The 14525-nt window shown below is 35.4% G+C and overlaps 1 long non-coding RNA gene across 1 annotated transcript; it reads right to left on the bottom strand.

Annotated features, from left to right (window-relative positions):
• Window positions 1-2987: 2987 nt before the first annotated feature.
• On the bottom strand, window positions 2988-4443 carry LOC141705879 (uncharacterized). The gene is made up of 3 exons (XR_012568518.1): window positions 3741-4443; window positions 3206-3482; window positions 2988-3116 (listed from the first exon to the last, which is right to left on the bottom strand). It is a non-coding gene; the product is annotated as an uncharacterized LOC141705879 (long non-coding RNA).
• Window positions 4444-14525: the final 10082 nt, after the last annotated feature.

Raw genomic sequence — 14525 nt, 5'->3', positions numbered from 1 at the left:
ATAGCTCCCCGGTAACATTTAACAACAATTAAGTGTACTAGTAGTTGATAACTTGTGAGAAATATGGGCTCGAGATTATAAATAATGAATTTTTGAAACTAATGTCAACATAAAATTGAATCTCATAATATGTGCGAAATACTTATTAAATTAATATCAAATATTAAATTTATTAAATTAGTATTTGTAGAGAATTGAACATGATGAGAGTGTATGATTAATAAATATTATTAAATTGTTTAGTTATAGGAAATCGAACCAGTTGAACTTGTAGAATTTAAAATTAAATAAATAAATCTTATATTAAATTAAATTAATAAATCATAAGTCAGGTCTTTAAAAGTACACAGTCAACATATGCCAAGGACCAGCTGGTTACTCTACAATTGATTTACTGTAGACGCAGATAGTAGGAATCTTGTGTTATTGGCAAATTCTAATAGCCGGAGAAATGAAGGTGGTTTTGGTCAATCCTTATACACCGTAAATTATGTGAGGAGGTCTAACCATATCCATAATACTCAAACTGTTTACCTTCCGCAGAGGGGACAAGAGCTCATCAACTACACCAACCATTTGTCGGCAGGTCTAATCATATTACATTCTAAAAGGAACGCACAACGTATATGTATGCATATACAAACATTAATGACCAGGAAGAGTTTTAGTTCTGATATGAGCATACTGGAATTGATCACACTAGGTTCGTGAGTGTTATACGGCTATCAAGACATGTGGCCTTAATTGTATCGTCGTCTATAGATGTAAAGTGGAGGATAGAAACTGAGTGTGATGAAATTGACTGTGTTTGAGAATTGCAACTTTAGCGACTGTCATGAAAGTGAAGAAGATAGGGATTTGGAGAGGTCAGTGAGTAATCGAGGTTTGAGATGTAAATTGTGGATTTGGAAACCTCAAACCATCTGCTAATTCTGCATCAACCAGAAATGTAATATGGCATTCAGAATTAAGTCACCATAATTATCCAGATTTCACGGTGGTGCTACTGCTGCCAAGAGACAACCACTTCTTGTTACTTTCCAAGTCGGTGTCTGAGGGGTTATTTCTTCGTTCTTCCACATTGACAGTGGTGCTACTGCTACTAAGAGACAGCCACTTCTTTTTACTTTCCAAATCACTACACAAAGGGTTGCTTCTCTCATCTTCTACATTGTCGGTGGTGCTGAAATACTCGCTTGCCATTGCATTCTCCGTTTTGGTTTTGTACAATAGATAAATCTCACAGATCATTTTTTGATCTGATTTTAATTCAATTTTATCCCCTTCTCTGATTGACAAGATTGAACTTGGGACTATTACAACTAAAGAAGATTTACTATCTCTACTTGATGTAAAAAGAGGAACAAAAAGAGTATCACTCCATATAAACCACGTGTGATGTTCTTAACCGAATATTTAAATTCACAAGCTATATCTTCAAAGGCTAAGATGATCGCCAGGAATTTGTGTGATGCGTTTGGCTGCAAATCTAATGAAATTCTTGACCCTAATTCCCACTGTATGCCTAAATCCAAACAACAACTGACAAATCCAAACACATTTGGTAAATACTCTTTTCGCCCAATTCAAATTTCGACTTTGTGCCCAAATCCAGACAATATCTGTTACAATATATTCAAATATATTACAATATATGGAATGTACTCGCTGGATAATCTAATTAGGTGATAAATGTTTTTCAATCAGTCATGAATCAAAATAGAATAATATGAATAATACAATATTTGTAGTTTTTTATTAAATACTCCCTTTGTCCCGAATTATATGAGCCACTTTGACCTGCACTAAAAATTATGTAATTGCCCAGATCTTTATCAGTATTGAAGTTCTACCAACTTTAAATTATTATATTAAATTCTAAATTATAATCTGAAACATCTACAAGACTTTAATCGTAAGGAGTTTTAGATTAACCTCAAAGAAACGCTTTGTCAAAGTGCGTGTCTGAAGAGATGAACTGCTGCCAAGTGAAGTTCTCGTAAAGAAGTGAGTTCCTCCAGGCCTTGAATCTCCGTCAAACCACTACAATTAGTAAGGAACAATCCCTTCAACTGTTTCAAATTGGATAGATTTGGTAATCTTGTTAAAAAGACTTACAACCTTCTGCGGATACCCAATCCAGATTAGGAGGAAGTTTTGAAAAGGATAACAAATTACCACAATAACCGAACTCAAGATATTCTGAGGAAAAGAGTTCCTCCAAGCCTATAATATCTTTCAAACTATAACAATGTGAAAGTTCTAAACCCCGTAAATGTTTCAAATTGCATAGATTTGGTAATCTTTTCAAAGACCTACAACTATAATGGCAAAGATCCTCTAAAGAAGTGACTTCTTCCGAGCCTGGAATCTCTTGCAAAGCTACACAATTTGAAAGGTCCATCTTCTTCAAATGTTTCAAACCGGATAGGTCGGGTAATATTTTTAACGACGTACAATCCGTTGCCTCTATCCATTCCAGGTTAGTAGGAAGTTCTGGTATGGACACCAGATGATGAAAACCATAAAGATCAAGATCTTTTATGTTTGAGAGCTGACTAATATCAGGGATCATTCTTAACATAGTATCCTCTAATTTTAGCTCCCTTAAGCATGTAATAAACCCCAGTTGATCCGGCAATTCTTCTATCTTTCTACACCCAATAATATCTAGAATTTCCAGTGATCTAAGCTTGCAAATGCTGTCTGAAAGAGTTTCAAGGTTCTTGTTACAACTTAAATCCAACTCGACAAGATTACTCAGACATCCGATCGAATCTGGTAATTTTGAAACACTTAGTTCTGATGCAAAGAGCGAAACTAAGGATTCAATGCTTCCCAGTTCGGAAGGCAATGCTTTCAGCCCAGTGCAACAGCTAATGGTTAGAACTTCCAGTGTTCTCAAGCTACAAATACTGTCTGGAAGACTTCTTGGTTTTTTACAGTTCAACGAGACTCGCCAAATTTCCAATGGATACATGGACCTCCTCCAAACTACTACAATCCTCAAGATTTAAAGTTTCAAGACACGGTAAGCTAATAAAGTCTGGTGTTGTTTCTAGTTTTCGAGAATTTGACATGTTTAGAGTCTTTAAATTTTCAAACACCTGCGGAGCCTGTAAATATCAGTGTAACAGGAGGAAATTAATTCAGACAATTTTGTATAATTTGTCATATATACAAGCTACCTACTCAGTGTACCTACCATGCTTAGCTCCCATATTCTTCTAATATTGCTGCTAGGCAACTCAAGGGTAACCAGTTTTTTCGTCAGAAGGCAAATATTCCAGAGGAAAAAGTATCCAGCAGAGCCACTTCAAATCTTTAAATGTTTGTTTAAAGCTTCCGGTGAGATTTACGTTGTTAAGGTACAGAAATTTTAATTCACTCATCCTTTTGAATGACTCCGCAATGAATGTTACTCCATACATTCTATACCCATACTGGTAGTCTCCAGAGATAATACGAATTGCTTCTGTTCCCTAGGAGACATACCATGAGGAAAAGTTGATGAGTTGATTGATGATATTTTACATAGAAAGTGACATAAATGGAAGATCATTTTTGGATCTTAGAGATAATGGAGAAGCAAAAAAATTGTAAAAACCATGTGAACCAAAGAGGTTGTGAAATTTTTGTTATCTTGAACATTTGGTCCTCAGGGTGCTCACGCTTTTCGTGGATCTCAGTTTAATCAAATCCAATATAGAGATGTATATATGTTGAATTGTAGATATTACCTTGTGATTCTTCAACAGAGTGTCTATATCTTCCGATACCCACAATCTACTTTTTTCAAGGCTCATCAGGAGAGTTGTTAAGTGCAATATTCCTGCCCATTTCCTGAAGCAGATCATGCATCCCCAAAATCCCAAACTCGTTGATTGTTATCAGACATCTTTTGTTAAGAATGTCAATATTACGATTGACGTATGTATAGCAAGTTTCCATTATTTTAGAAACCGTTGTTTTCTCCAATCCAACGTAAAAACACGAAATTTCTAGGAAAATATCTTGCAGATATGGAACCGATTTCAACGCATTAAAGCTGATCATAAGATTTTTCTCGACATTGTCAGTGGGACCTAGCTTAAATTTATCAATGAAGCTTTTCCATCCCTCCTCAGATTCATTAAGCAAGGTTGTGCCAAAAATCTGAAGAGCTAAGGGATGCCCTCCAGCATGCTTGAGAATAACTTTGGACAATTCAATGAATTTGTCAAGTATTTTATGAACTCCAAATGCATGCTGGGAAAAATGTTGAAGTGACTCGTTTTTATCCATATGATTTACCTTGTATTTTGCTTTTACTTCAATTCTGTCCAACAGATCTTCATTTCTCGTTGTTATTATGACCACGCTCCCCAAAGTTCCTTGGTCAACACTACCAACGTTAATGTTGTTACGTTTAAGAACATCAGCAATAAGTTGCTGCTGCAAAGATACTAGACCATTTCTCATTCCTGAAACCTCCCTAACATTTGCTAGGAAGCAACTTCCCTGAAATCGTTGATAATTTTCGTTATACACAGCTTTGGCAAGAGTTGTTTTGCCAACTCCACCCATACCATGTATACCAATCTTAATGGTATCTTCTACATCACTGTTGAACAATGATGTTATGCCTTTAACACGAGAATCCAACCCAACTGGATATTTGGCAACATATAAAGTCACTGGATTTATCTCGAGTAGAGCCCTTTCAACAACTTCATTGACAATATCAGCTTGAGACCTGCAATGCAATCATTTAAATTATACAGCATAATGACTTATGGAGTATACTATTTCCTATAATAGTTGTTCAGAAAATTATATATACAGTGCTTTTTGTGTGGTGTAAAACCGTAACATAGTCATTTATGCATGCCTCATTTTTAGTAGAGAGAAAACTTTAGTGTAATGGAGCATAGTGACACATGAAGTAATTAGCAATTACAGAGAGTATGAATAAAAATGATTCTAAGTCATTTGGTTGAAATTATTCTTCACATGTAATTCATAAAAGAACCATACTCAAACAGGTCCCTGTTTTGATCTAATCTCAGTTGAACAACGAACAACAATATAATTTGCTAATTTTTACCTGTTTTTAAATACATGGTATCCTGAGAATTTCGCAACTTCATTTAAAGTAAGGCACCAGTTGTTCAGTTTCTCCGCATCATAACGAGTTTGATGTTTAACTCTCAATTTGGTGTCTAACAACATACGGATCAATGTAGTAAAATAAGGAACAACCAATCTCTTGTTTGTCTTGTAACAACGGAGGATCTCTACCAGCTCGTCAAGGCACCATGACGAGGAAGCATAGTTTTCCGAGAGGACAACAATGTAAGTCTTGGATTCAGTAATAGCTTAGATCAATGAATCTGAGATTACTTCTCCGCCACGTAGATCAGGATTATCCATAAATGTACGAATGCCGGTGCAATGCAAGGCTTTATATAGATGATCAGTGAATGTATATCTTGTATCTTTACCTCTGAAGCTCAAGAAAACATCCCATACAGTAGAAGGTGAAGTTGGAGGTAAAGATGGTGGCGTTTGATTATAACTTGAAGAAGCCATCTGCTCAAATCCAAATGTAAAATCCTAAAAAAGAAAATGAAGAGAAAGATTAAATGTTTAATATGAACTGCTGAAATGATAACAATTCCATTAATTCAGACAAGAACTTCAATTATTAAGATCCGAAAGAATCAACTGGATTAAAAACACAAAAGCTCTAGTTTAGAATTAGTAAAGGTTTTAAAGGCAGAAAAGTTAGTGGCGGTATTATTAAATTCCAGTGGAACCATTTTTTTCAACTAAAAGTTTTTATTTTTATGCGTTTGCATCACTTGGAACACTTTGAACTTGCAACGTTTCTGGCACCCAAAGTCAATCCAGTAATCATATCATTACTACTCCTTTTTGCATTCTTTCAGTTAATGCCCATATAAGGATTGAAGCAAGACAATAGGCTCTTGTTGACAGAGCAGCCCTGCAATCTTTTTTTACGTTTTACCGCGATAACGCCAGAAATTATAGGTTTCCCACGAGCTACCGTTCTATGACATGGTCCCTTAGTAAAGGAATGGGTCGGGCTCTCGATCAGCATAGATGGGCGGTGTGGATAGGTTAGAAGCAGTGTTTCAGAAATCGTTAGGCGGTGAGGATACCTGTAATCGGCAAGTCTGAGATTAATCGGACCGATTAATCGGAACATTTATCGGAAGAATATAAATATTATTTTTATTGTTTATAATTATATAATGATTAATATGTCAAATATTTGTATGAAAAAAGAAATTAGAATGGTATTAAACAATATCTACACATTTGACCGCCTAGCCCGCCTAATCCCGATTTTGACCCGATTTTTAAAAAAACGCCTAAATCACCGTCTAGGTCCGAGTCGGGGCGTTTTACCAGCGCCTAGCGCCTAGCGCCTAGGCGCCCGCCTAGACCGATTTTTTAGACATTGGTTAGAAGAGAACCGTGCATTACTTCATAGTTCATACTATGCCTTCCACTACGGAAGTCCCACAGAGTTGTCATCCATTACCAAATCATCATATATTGTTGGATATATTTGAGATGTCATGTCTAATATGTTTCATGTTTAGTTTTCAGATCTTAACTAACAGGAAATATTAGTTCTTACTGGAATCAGGACTTACCGGAAGTCAGGACTTAAGGATATCATGACTTAGATTATCACAAGATAAGATCAGAAGATGGATATCAGAACTTAAGTACCGGAGGACTAACAGTTAAGGAAGGAAACTGATTTACAGGAAAGAAGATCGAGACTAATACAAGAAGAAGATATGCATGAAAAGAGTTAGAGGACTAGAAGAATTATATAAGATATCCGATTGATATATTTTAGGAGACAGAATTATATTCTATATCAATTAGAAGTTATCTTGTAACTGTGTGTCTATATAAACACAGACATAGGTTTACTATAAAAGAGTTACGATCATCTAGAAGATCATACAATTGTAACCTAGCAGCTCTCGTGATATTTGTTCATCAATGAGAGAGAACAGTTCCATTGTAACAGAGTTTATTATATCGAATACATCAGTTTTCTGTTACTTGTGCTTTAAATCGATTTGATTGTATTCTACAATGTATTCAACCCCCTTCGACAGTGCTGTGTGACCTAACAAGTGGTATCAGAGCCTATCTGTTAACACACATACAGTAAAGATCCAAAACAATCATGTCTGAAGTAGCAGAAAATCCAACCAAGCCCCCCAAAACTGAAGAAACTCCAAAGACTCAAACCCATAGTCGATATGAAACTATCAGGGTTCCCATGCTGAGACCTTCTGAGTATCCCATATGAAAAGTGAAGATGGCTATATTTCTGGAAGTTACAGATCCAGAATACCTTGACAGAATTTATGAAGGACCGCATAAGCCAACCAAGCTCTCTGTTTTAGTTGCAGATCAGCCAGCAAAGACCATACCAAAAGAGAAAAGTGAATACACAGCTGAAGATATCTCATCTATTGCCAAGAATACAAAGGTAAGGCATTTGCTGCATAGTGCCATTGATAATGTCATGTCAAATAGGGTAATTCAATGCAAGACTGCAAAGGAGATATGGGATGCTTTGGAGACAAGTTGTCAGGGAACTGATGCAATCAAGAAAAACAGGAGGACTATACTCACTCAAGAGTATGAGCATTTTGACTCAAAAAGTGATGAGTCATTAACTGACTTATATGACAGGTTTGTCAAACTCTTAAATGATCTGTCACTGGTGGACAAGGAATATGACATTGAAGATTCAAATCTAAAATTCCTTTTAGCTCTTCCTGAAAGTTGGGATTTGAAAGCTACTATTATAAGAGACAACTATGCTCTTGATGAAACTATTCTTGATGAAATTTATGGAATGCTCAAGACTTATGAACTTGAGATGGATCAAAGAAGCAAGAGACATGGGAGAAAGTCAAGAACAATTGCTCTTAATGCTGAGGAGGAATCCCCCAAAGTGGCTGTCTCAAAGAAAGGTAAAGGAAAGGCTCTCATCATAAAGTCTGATTCAGAATCATCAAGTTCTGATGATGACAATTCAGAAACTGAAAGTCTACCTGAAGTAGATGCTGATGAAGAGATGATGAAGCTTTGTGCTCTTATGGTGAAGGGTATCACAAAGATAGCCTACAAGAAATTCAGAAGGGGAAAGAAGTTTTCCAGGAAAGGTAGAGTTCTGATAAGAAGGGCTTCAGAAAATCTGAAGGCAAAGGAGGAAAGTCTGACAAAGGAGATTACTCAAATGTCAAATGCTACAACTGTGGTGAGAAAGGCAACATATCTCCTGACTGTAAGAAAGGAAAGAGTGACAAAGGCAAGGCTCTTGTCATAAAGAAGAAAAGCTGGACAGACACTTCAGATTCTAAAGATGAGGAGAACTATGCCTTGATGGCAAATGCTGATAGCAATTTTGATGCTGCTGAGTTAAAGGTACCTCAAACAACTTATGTCTTTCATACTGATGATATTACTGAGTTGATATTATATCTTAAAACCATGTTTATTAGCTATAGAGATCAAACTTTAACATGTGAAAGATTAACTTCTGAAAATCTTGCTTTTAAAAAGAGGAATGATTATTTAGAAAAAGAGTTAGTTATGTTCCATCAAACTCAGAAGGATAGAGATGATGCTTTCTACGTTAGAGATGAAGTGCTAAAAATGAATAAATCTCTAAAAACTGAGTTAGAAAAGGAGAGAGAGATTATCAGGACTTGGACTAACTCTGGAAGAACAACTCAGGATATACTAAGTAGTGGGAACTGGAAAGAGGGCTTAGGTTATGGAGATGAGAAAAGTGAAAAAGGAACTGAACAAGTTAAGCCAATTATTGTTAAACCGACTACTAAGCCAAAGGTAAATCCTGTTAAATTTGTAGCTAAAACTGTAAACTCTGATTCTGAAAAGATGAAAGATATTGAGACAGAAGTGATAGCAGAGTCAACTTCTGACAAATTAGAACAGGATAAACCAACTGGAGTTAACATAGGCTTAATGACAAAAAAGCAGCTTAAACATAAGCTGAAAGAGATTACCAGTGTAAACAAGGTAAAGGTAGCTAGGAAAAATAGGAATGGAAAGGAAGGTGTGAATAAAATCAATAATTATATGCATGTTCCTAATGCTCCTAGAAAGAAATGCTATAAATGTGGAAACTCTAACCATCTGGCTTCTTTTTGCAGGAAGAATAAGAATATAAACTCCTTACCTTCTAAGTCAAGAGTTAATATTCAGTCTGTTAGGTTTAAGTCACAGAATCCTTATTTTCATTGTGGTAGTATATGGCATTCCATTTATACTTGTAAGGAATGTCATAGTTTGTACTATGATTATTATCAGATAAAACCTTCTTTGAAGAAAGTTGCTTGAATTCCTTCTAGTGTAAAGTATGATGCAAAGTCTGATACTGTTAATACTGATAAGAAAAATGTTAGCATAAACTCTGATGTTAAATCCGCTGCAAATGTTAACAAACTTTAAAAGGCCAAAGGATCCAAGCAAGTTTGGGTCCTTAAAACTAACCATTAGTGGTCTTTGTGATTGCAGGGCAACAGAAAGAACATCCTAGTTCTGGACAGTGGATGTTTTCAGGATATATGACTGGAAATAAAGCCATGCTATCAGATTTTGTGGAGAAAACTGGCCCAGAAGTTTCTTATGGAGATGGCAATTTGGAAAAACTCTGGGATATGGCAAGATCAATCTTGGGAATGTCATCATTGAAATAGTAGCTCTTGTCTCAGGACTTCAACACAATCTATTGAGTATAAGTCAAATCTATGACAGAGGTTATCATGTGGATTTTTTTGAAGAACACTGTGAAGTTATAAGTAATTCTACAGGTAAAGTGGTCTTGAAAGGATACAGGCATGGTAACATTTATGAAGCCAGACTTTCAACAAGTGTTGATGGTTCTGCAATCTGTCTGTTGAGTAGAGCATCAATTGAAGAAAGCTGGAATTGGTACAAGAAACTCTCTCATTTAAATTTCAACAATATAAATGAACTTGTAAAGAAAGATCTTGTGAGAGGACTGCCAAAAACAGTATTTGCTCCTGATGGCCTTTGTGATTCATGTAAGAAGGCAAAACAAAGAAAATCTTCTTTCAAGAGCAAAACTGAGTCATCAATTCTTGAGCCTTATCACCTACTGAATTTTGATCTATTTGGTCCAGTAAATGTTATGTCTATTGTAAGGAAGAAATATGTTATGGTTATACTGGATGAGTTCACAAGATACACTTGGGTGTATTTCTTGCACAAGAAGACTGAAACAGTATCTACTCTAACTGATCATGTCAAACAGCTAGATAAATTTATCAAAGATTTTGTTAAAATAATAAGGAGTGATAATGGCACTGAGTTCAAGAATTCAATCATGGAAGAGTTCTGCAAAGATCATGGAATCAAATAAGAATTTTCTGTACCTGGAACTCCACAATAAAATGGATTTGTAGAAAGAAAGAACAGGACTCTCATTGAAGCTGCACGAACAATGCTTGATAAAGCAAAGCTACCAACCTATTTTTGGGCTGAAGCAGTGCAGACTGCTTGTTTTACACAAAATGCTACACTTATAAACAAGCATGGAAAAACACCATATGAGATGGTGAAGAAAAAGAAGCCAAATCTAAAATACTTTCATGTATTTGGTTGCAAGTGTTTTGTTCTTAAGACTCATCCTGAACAGCTGTCAAAATTTGATCTAAAAGCTGATGAAGGAATTTTTGTTGGATATCCACTTTCCACAAAAGCCTTCAGAGTCTACAATTTAAGAACAAGAGTTGTCATGGAATCTATCAATGTCTCTTTTGATGATAAGAAGATTACTGGACTTGAAGATTTCGATGATCATGATCAGCTGAGATTTGAGAATGAAGATTTAAATTCTGATTCTGGAAATTCTGATGACTTAAATCCTGATCCTGTAAGTTCTGATGGATTAAGTTCTGATGTCGTTGAAACTGTGGTAACAACTCCAAAGGATTTTGCACCTGTCCAGGGGGAGCAAGCTGAAGAACCTACCACATCTCAAGACTCTCGAGAAGCATCAAAACCTGTCACTAGCTCTTCAAGTTCTGATTCATCTAGTTCTGATGAGCCAAATTCTGATAATTCTGGAAGCTCCGATTCTTCAACTCCTGAAAAATCAAATTCAAATTATGAAGTCTCAGAGAGCATAACTACAGGGGGATCATTAGAAAATACTGATGGAGACAGCATGGAACATGGTGGAGGATCCAGTTTTAGAGATCAACTTCCATCTGCAAGGAAGTGGACTAAAGCACATACACATGATTTAATCATTGGAGATCCTGAAGCAGGTGTCAGAACTAGAACTGTAACTTCAAATGAATGTCTCTATCATTCTTTTCTATCTCAGACTAAACCAAAGAATGTGGAAGAAGCTCTTCAAGATGCTGATTGGGTGCAAGCAATGCATGAAGAGTTAAATGAATTTGAAAGAAATAAAGTCTGGACCCTAGTGCCAAGACCAAAGAACAGATTAGTTGTTGGTACAAAATGGGTGTTCAGAAACAAAACTGACAGTGATGGCATAATTACAAGGAATAAAGCAAGACTGGTTGCTAAAGGCTACTCTCAACAGGAGGGTATTGATTATGATGAAACATTTGCACTAGTTGCTAGATTAGAAGCCATAAGGATCGTTTTGGCTTATGCTACTCACAAGAAGTTTAAAGTCTTTCAAATGGATGTGAAAGGTGCTTTTCTCAATTGAGAATTGGAAGAAGAGGTATATGTTGAACAACCTCCAGGCTTTGTAGATCCTAAATTTCCTAATCATGTCTACAGGATTGACAAAGCACTTTATGGCCTTAAGCAAGCTCCAAGAGCATGGTGTGAGACTTTAGCTCAATTCCTTCTGGAAAGTGGATTTCACAGAGGCACAATTGACAAGACTCTATTCTACCTCAACCATGGAAAGGACTTACTTTTGGTACAGATATATGTTGATGATATCATATTTGGTTCTACTAATTCCAAACTGTGTGAGAAGTTTGAAAAGCTAATGCAGTCAAGATATCAAATGAGTATGATGGGAGAACTGAGCTATTTTCTGGGCCTTCAAGTCAAGCAAATTGAAGAAGGCACTTTTATCTGTCAATCCAAGTATACCAGAAATTTACTGAAGAAATTTGGAATGCAAGATTGTTCAACTGCATCCACTCCCATGGCCACTGTAACCAAGTTAGATAAGGATACTGGTAAATCAGTAGATATTACTAACTACAGAGGTATGATTGGCTCCTTACTCTATCTAACTGCAAGTAGACCTGATATCATGTATGCTACCTGTCTTTGTGCAAGATTTCAGGCTGATCCAAGAGAACCTCACTTATTAGCTGTGAAAAGAATTTTCAAGTACCTTAAGGGTACAGCTGATCTAGGATTGTGATATCTTAGGGAATCAGATTTTAAGCAAATTGGTTACTCAGATGCAGATTTTGTATGATGCAAAATAGGCAGGAAAAGCACTAGTGGAAGCTGCCAATTTCTTGGAGGCAGATTGGTTTCTTGGTTTAGCAAGAAACAAAAGTCAATTTCCACATCAACTGCAGAAGCAAAATATATTGCTGCAGGAAGCTGTTGTGCACAGATTCTTTGGATGAAGAATCAGTTACTGGATTATGGGTTAGAATTTTCTAAAATCCCTATTTACTGTGATAATCAAAGTGCTATTGCTATGACAGGTAATCCAGTTCAACACTCAATGACAAAGCACATCAGCATTAGGTACCATTTTATAAGGGAACATGTGGATGAAGGTACAGTGGAATTGCATTTTATTTCAACAGATCAACAACTAGCAGATATCTTCACAAAACCACTATGTGAAGCTACTTTTATAAGATTGGTAAATGAACTTGGAATATTTTCAGGTTATTTCTCTAAATCTGCTTAATTTTTGTTCTTATGTATCAGACTTTATGATCAGTGTTTACAGATTGTATTATATATATGTAATATGTGCTTAATTTGAAAATTCATTAAATGTTGATTGTTATCTGATGTGGATTTATATACTCTGATAAGTGTTTTGAATGTTCTGTGGCTATTCAATCCAATGAGGATAACTGTGCTAGATGCTGACCTAGTAGTCTTTAACATACTAGAAATCCCATGTTTGAATTAGTTGTTTATGTGGAAACTCATTAATACAGGCAGATCCTGATATTGAGCTTAGTCAAGTTTACTTTGTATATCTTATTACTAAGTCACAAACTAGATTCTTGTTTCTTATCTGTTAAATTCTGATGTCAGTAAATCTTAAGAATGAACTAAGTGCTGATAAGCCTCACTTATCAAAAGAAAAGAAAAGAATAAAAGTCAGGTACTCCTTTGAGATCTAGAGTAAAAATGTGGAAGGGAAGATTCAAGTGCATTGCTGATATTAAGTAATATGCATTAGAAAAGCAAAAAAAATTCTTGGTGACTTTTCAAACTCTATGATTACTGGAGAAATACTTTGATAACAGCATGAATTCTGATAAACAATCGTGACTCACTTACACTGAGAAGCCACTGTAAAAAGGAATTTCAAAAGATGAATAAAATGAGCACAAACAGTTGAGGTGGACTCTTGCATAAATTTGTTCTATAGTAGACATCATGACTGATGACAGATTTTAAGCATGTTAGTCCCTTAACAAAGTAACAAGAATTACAGAAGGGGGGTTGAATGGAATTCTTGAAACTTTTTCTTTAATAAAAATGTTTTAACTCAAATATATATATAAGTGTGAATTGATTAGCAGAATGCGGAATAGTTACTTGAAATGAATCAAAACACAAGTAATTAAAAACAATAGTCTTTAAAAACTTTCTGGTGGATTTGAATGATTCCACCAGAGATATATAATATATATCGAGAGAACTCAGTGTGCGAAAAAGCTCAAAGCTGCTTTGTTAGATATATTTGATAATGTCATGACTAATATGTTTTATGTTTAGTTTTCAGATCTTACTTAACAGGACAAATCAGTACTTAACTGGGAATCAGTACTTATACTGGAAGTCAGGACTTAAGGATATCAGTACTTATATTATCAGGAGATAATCATCAGAAGTTGGATATCAGAACTTAAGTGTTGAAGGACGATTAGATAAGGAAAGTAGCTGATTAAAGGAAAGAAGATCGAGATAAACATAAGAAGAGATATGCATGAAGAAGGAGTTTCGTGAAGAATGGAATACTTGAAAGAAAAGATATCTGATTGATATATTTTAGGAAGCAGAATTATATTCCATATCAATTAGCGAATATCTTGTAATTGTGTAGTATATAAACACAGACATAGGGTTTACACTATAAGTGTTATCATATTCGAGAAGATTATTTATTGTAACCCTAGCAGCTCTCGTGATATTTGTTCATCACTGAGAGGTAATAGTTCCATACTGTAACAGAGTTTATTGTTTCAATAAAGTTTGTTTTCTGTTACTTACGATATTAAAGTTCGATT

This window comes from Apium graveolens, chromosome 2, assembly GCF_009905375.1.
Source record: "Apium graveolens cultivar Ventura chromosome 2, ASM990537v1, whole genome shotgun sequence".
In the NCBI taxonomy this organism is placed as follows: Eukaryota; Viridiplantae; Streptophyta; class Magnoliopsida; order Apiales; family Apiaceae; genus Apium; species Apium graveolens.
This window is presented reverse-complemented; position numbering and strand designations above follow the sequence as displayed.